We start from the raw sequence: 6,799 nt of genomic DNA on the forward strand, positions 1-6,799 counted from the left end.
TTTGTCATTCATTTTTTTATTTATTCCTTTGTCACTGGATTTATGGATGACAAACTTAACTAAAATGAAAATTTTGATAAAGGGAACCAGTGTGGAAAGATGTTAATAATTATTATTTAACTGAAGTCTCCTTTCTGTTAGCTTTTAAATAGTATATTCAATGATATTCAACTTTTTAAGTACCGATGAGATGACTTCGGGAAAAACAGAGAAAGCATTATTGAGAAGACAAAATGTTTTTCATTCAAATAAGCTCAATGTACCCTTTTTTGGCGTAATCCATTTATTATGTATATTTTTTAAAAGGTGAAACCATAATTCCACTGCATAATTAAAAAATCAATGGAATCAAAATTCTTTTCTTGATTACAAGTATTTACATATTCAAGTCACTAGATAGATAGATTTATTCACCATAGAACAGTACATAATTGTATGGGCTTCGTTAGTAGAAGGGTGATTCTAATTTTTTTTGCATGCCATTTTAATATCCAAGTTATGTTGAGATAAAACAACAAATTGACTGACGAGTATTTGTATATTTTGGTAATCTGAATTTTTCAGTTTCTTGTACCAACTATATGTTTAATAAAGTTTATAAGTGGCAGAATTATTTCATGTAGAAAAATGCTGTATATGCATTGAGAATTTTATCTTTGTTTCAATTATAACAGATATAAAAGAAACCATAAACACAGTAATCAACCCGAAGGTCAGTTTGGTAGGTGATGGTAGAGTTCACTCAGTACTAAGACCGACGGCGTGTGAAATTCACACATCAGGATAGGAGGGCCTGTACCTTTCCCTGTCCTGGTTATGGTTTCTTAGGAAATTCTGGCTCCCGAAAAATCACATAGCTTGTGTGGAGCTGAGAGTGCTTAGAGAGGCTTTACTGAGAATCGAACCTGGGCCCTCCTGTCAGTAGTCAAACGCTAAAGAGGTCTTCTTCCAATTTACGCAAGAGCTTCAATCTATAATTTAACCTTCACTTCGTGATTGATTCCCGCCTAGCTCCTCTAATATTTTGGATTCGCTACTAAGTTTATTATAACAACGTTTTAGAAATCTAGCTCCTCTACGCTGCACGCGATTCAATTCGGCAATCAATCCAACTTCGTTAGGAATCCATATACTAGCAGCATATTCCAAATGAGGTTCTTTCAGTGAAAGATAACATTTCTCTTCGGCCTTTTCATCACATTTACCTGGTACTCTTATGATAAATCCTAATTTTTTGTTAGCTTGTCCTTTTTCAGGAGAGATCGCGAGTGAGGGTAACGCCTAGGTATTTAATTGAGTCTACACATTCCATTGTCATGTTGCAGTAGGAGTTCGGGTGAGAATTGCTCTTTTTACAAGAATTTATGACTAAGCACTTTTTAAAGTTTAATTCTAATCGCCAAGTGTCGCACCAGCGTTGTATAGCATTAAGATCAAATGACAAAGCTGCTGGGTTCTTAGGATCACGGATATCACGGCAAACCACTGCATCATCGGCAAATAAACGTATCTTACTAGAGGCTACGGCGTCAATTTCGTTAACGTAAAGTAGGAATAAAAGAGGTCCGATAACACTTTCCTGGGGAACACCTGAAGTAACTTCTACTGCATTTGAGCTAACTCCATCTATGACTACACTTTGTACCCGATCATCCAAAAAGTCTTTAGTCCAGCACCGGATATTTTTATCTATGCCATATGCTTCTAGCTTTGTGAGTAGTTGTCTATGAGGTACTTAGATGAAGGCTTTCTTAAAATCTTGAAAAAACGCGTCCACTGGAACATTGCTCTCCGCCGAAATAAGAATATCATGAACAAAAGGCGCAAGTTGTGTCTCACAGGATCTACCTTTTTGGAAACCGTGCTGATTTTTCATTAATAACTTCTGATTATCGAGGTGTCTCACGATCGAACTAGTAAATATATGTTCCATAACCTTTTACGAAATGGCTGTGAGGGAAATAGGTCTATCATTGCTCGGTTCCTATTTGTCTCCGTTTTTAAATATTGGTGTTACGTTAGCCGTTTTCCAATCTATGGGAGCCTTGTGATCTAACAGCGACTTCTTAAACATTATTTCTAGATAGGGCGCAATTTCCGAAGCTAGATCCTTAAAATTACGAGCGGGTATTTCATCGGGCCCGGAGGATTTATTAGGCTTAATATTTTTAGTAAACGTTCTATTCCATTATATGACATTTAAATTTTGGGCATTGGTTGACCGTCACGATTGGGTAAGCTATTGGAGGTATTCTGTGAGATATTGGTGAATACACTTTGAAAGAAGGAATTTAATAAGGTTGCCTTTTACAAAATGCTGGTTACTCTTTCGTCTTTATGATTTTTGGGTCACTTAACAATTGACTTATTTCCCTGAACTTCTCTGACGCATAAAAAAATGCTTTTGAATTATCTTTCAAATTTTCCGCTAATCTTTTCCTTTTTAATTCACTTAACACATTCCACAATTCATTCCTGGCATTTGCCCTAGATATCTTATAAACATAAGTGATCTCATTCGTTTTGTCCCTAGGGACATCATCCCTAATATTTTTATCACAGCCTTTGACGTTGTAATACCTCTTTAACATCCGCGTTGTACCATCTAGGTTCCGTGTTATCTCTTATAAATACGAGTATACTGGGAACGAACTTGTGGACTGATGAACGCGTGATCCAAAGGAAATGATTCCGCGTATCCTCAGTATTTCGGTGATTACTATCTTTCTTAAGACTAGCAAATGCATTCTGTAGCACGCTCTTAAGGCCATTGTAGTCCCCTTCTTTCAACAAGTAAATTTTCCTTTTAGTCTTCTTATTTCGGACCTCATATAGCGAAAACCCCTCCCCGGACTACAACCTCGACGTGGTGGAAGGGCTTGTGCGTTCCGATGACCCCTAGAGCTGTGCTGGCGGGAGTAATAAAAATTGCTCCTGGTAGGGTCACCCATGCCAGATAGGTCGAAGGTTAGGAGCCAGACGAAAGGTAGTCCACGCAACGTCTGTTCCTCAGTGAGGCGGCTGCAATGGCGTCTGACCCCAGTGGGGCGGCCAGTAAGTGATGGTGTCACGTTAAAAACACTATTGAGGAAGGCAACGGGAAACCACCTCAATTATCATTCCCAAGAAAAAATATGATGGACAATAGAGATATTTTGAGTCCTGGCAACCACGGGGCTCGGCCCAATCGGCCGTGTGTCGTGCCCGGCAGCGGGGGAGGCAAGGCTTCCGCGGTCGTCATCCCACGAAACCCTTGCAAGGGAAAACCAGCAGCAGCAGGACAGAAGACCCAGGAGAAGAAACGAAATTAGTTAGAATAGGAACGTGGAATGTTAGGACAATGATGAGGACAGGGAAATTGGAGAATGTTAAGCGAGAGATGGAAAGGGGAAATACAGATATTTTAGGTCTATGCGAGGTGAGATGGAAAGATAGCGGGGATTACTGGAGTGATAATTATAGAATAATATACAGCGGCGGGGACGAGAGCCAACGAGGGGTTGCCATAGTATTAAATGAAGAGGTAGGAAGAAGCGTATTCGACATAGAGCAGGTAACGGATAGATTATTACTAATAGAGATAAAAGCAAAACTGACGAACTTGGTTATTATTCAGGTATACATGCCACCGAGCAACCATAAGGAAGAAGAGGTCGATAGGATATACGATCAGTTAGAGGACATAATCTTGTGTGTTCCTGCAGGGAAACATATGATAGTGATGGGGGATTGGAATGCGACGGTAGGCGAAGGAAGAGATGGTGACGAGGTGGGGGACTACGGTTTAGGCACGAGGAATGACCGCGGGGAGAAAGCAGTTGAGTTCTGCAGGAGACAGGGGTTAGTCATCACCAACACTTGGTTTAGACACCACAAAAGACGCAGGTATACGTGGAAAATGCCAGGTGACTCAGAAAGGTATCAGCTATATTATATCCTGGTTAGACACAGGTTTAGGAACAGTGTGATAAAATCGCACAGCTTTCCGAGAGCGGATGCGGACTCTGACCACAATCTAGTTGTTATGAAATGTAGCGTCCTTTTTGAAAAGATAAGGCAGGAGCGGCGAGTTAGAAAATGGAATGTAGAAGCATTAAATGGTTTGAAAAGGAAGGAATACAAACAGGCGGTAGAGGAAATCATGGAGGATGGTAAAGAGCTTAGTACTATCGAAGAAAAATGGGAATGTATCAAGAAAGGGTTGTCTAAAGCCGCAAAAGACACTATTGGAACCGTTAACGCTAAAAGGACTAGGAAACCATGGATCACGGATGAGATGATTACAAAGATGGATGAGTGGCGGAAATGGAAGAATGTAAATACAGAATTAGGCAAAATGAAGTACAAAAAATTGAACAATAAATTGAGGCGGGCAACAAATAAAGCAAAAGAAGCATGGTGGAAGACGCAGTGCAAGGATATGGAAAGTCTGCAGAGGAAGGGTGAAATCGGTGCGCTGTACAGCAAAGTTAAATCGTTATCGGGAAGTAAGAAAGGAAGAGCTATGCTAACAGTTAGAGATAAGGCGGGTAAGGTAATAGTTGACGCAGGAAAGATCCAAGAGAGATGGAAGGAGTATATAGAAAAACTGTATGGTAAAGAACTTAGACCAACAAAGTTAGACCTTGAAAAAGAATATGACGTAGAGGAAGACAGCTTAGGTCCAGGCATACTAGACAATGAGATAGAAAGGGCATTAAGGGAGATGAAACCAAATAAGGCCGTGGGGGTGGATAACATTCCCGTGGAACTATTAAAATGTTTAGGAAAATGTGGGAGGAAGAGGCTATATGGGCTGATCCGTAGTATTTATGAGGAAGGAATCTGGCCGGAAGACTTTGTGAGATCAGTTTTAGTTCCTATTCCGAAAAAGGTAAAGGCCACGTCATGTGAGGACTATATGACAATTAGTTTGATAGCCCACGCAGCTAAAGTTGTTCTCAGGATCATAAATAAAAGGATAGAGAGTAGGGCAAATGATTACTTAGGGGATGATCAGTTTGGGTTTAGGAAGGGGAGAGGTACGCGTGATGCCATTGCAGTAATGAGATTATTAATCGAGAGGAATATAGAACACAACCAGGAGGTATTTCCTGTTTCGTAGAATTCGAAAAAGCGTTTGATAGAGTGCATTGGGAAAAACTAATGAGTATATTGCAGAAAATAGGAATAGATTGGAGGGAAAGGAGGCTAATCCGCAACCTGTACATGTCTCAGACTGCTCAGGTGCGGGTGGGAAACGGGGAGTCCGGATGGGCAGTGTTAGGAAGGGGTGTAAGGCAGGGTTGCCCATTATCACCGTTGCTGTTCAACCTGTATGCAGAGGAAATTCAAAGAGGCATGGGAAGAACTGGAGGTAGGAATGAAAGTGGGTGGGGAATTCGTAAAATCAGTTAGGTTTGCTGATGGTCAAGCGTTAGTTTGTCAGTCAGCCAAGGGGTTGCAATAATAGCTTAGTGCATTGGAAATTCAGTGCGACAGGTATGGGTTGAGAATCAATATTAATAAAACAAAGGTTATGCGATTTTCTAGAGAGAAAAGGCTAAGCTTTACATTAAAGTAGGTGGGCAAAAACTAGAGCAGGTAGAACAGTTTACGTATCTCGGTAGTGTTTGGACCAACACGGTCAAAGTAGTAGGGACGTAAGGCGAAGAACTGCGCTAGGCAAAGAGGCTTTCACGTTGTTGAGTAAGGATGTTAAGAAAAGACTCGTAAAAACTTTGATATGGAGTGTTGCTAACGGTGCGGAAACGTGGTCATTGAAGCGGGAGGATAGACGTAGATTGGAGGCTTTTGAAATGTGGGTTAGGAGAAAAATGGAGAAGGTGAAATGGACAGAGAAGAAAACAAATGAGGAAGTACTTGGTATGGTGGGCGAAGAGAGGGGTTTGTTGGGAGAAATCCTATGGAGGCAGGAAAAGTGGATGAAGGGCAAATTGATCGTTAGTGGGATGTTGAAGACTGTGATAGAGGGGAGAATGTTGGGCAAACGAGGAAAGGGAAGGAACAGGATAGGGATGTTGGACGGGATGAAGGGAGGAAGAAAGTACTCAGAGATGAAGAGGGACCTGATATAGAGTAGGATGATGGATTTTTGTTTGGTTAGGAGTAATAAAATGTTTGTTTGGTAGTTGTATCCATCCAAAAACCTACCTTAACCGGTAGATAACCTTAAAAAATAGCGAAAACTTAGCATTTACTGCCCTGTGGTCACTAATTCCTTTAATAGTTTCTATAGTTAAGACTTTTTCGGAAAATATTTGTTGCTAATAAACAAGAATATTATCGCCCCTGGTTGGTGAAGTGAAAATTTGATTTAATGAGTTCAACGTAAAAGAATTCAATAGCGATTCGCTGATATCTTTTCTCTACCTCCCGTTTTAAAACTATATGTGTTCCAGTCAATAGATGGGGCATTGAAATCTCCACCGATAATAGCGTTGCGATCTTTGTGTTGGAATAAGAAACCTTTGATTTGCTGATCTAGTTCTAGTATTGAATTGTCTCTGTCGACTGGTGGTCTATGAAATGCGTATGCATAAATTCTTTTGGATTGAGGACTTTTATTTGAGCACCAAAAGCTTTACAAACCATTACCCGGAATTACCTCAGCCCTGCTGACACAAGAATTTTTAGCTGCAATAAAGACACCGCCCCCGATTCTATTTGTTCTGTCATTTATGTAAATGGAAAAGGATTTTGGGAAATTTCACCATCAGAAAATTAGTGGATAACCAGCTTTCTGTCCTAATAATGATATCTACGCCTGTGCTTTGAGTGAGGTGATGATATTCTGTGA

Source organism: Hetaerina americana, unplaced genomic scaffold (genome assembly GCF_022747635.1).
Source record: "Hetaerina americana unplaced genomic scaffold, ioHetAmer1.1.p SCAF_79, whole genome shotgun sequence".
Taxonomy (NCBI): Eukaryota; Metazoa; Arthropoda; class Insecta; order Odonata; family Calopterygidae; genus Hetaerina; species Hetaerina americana.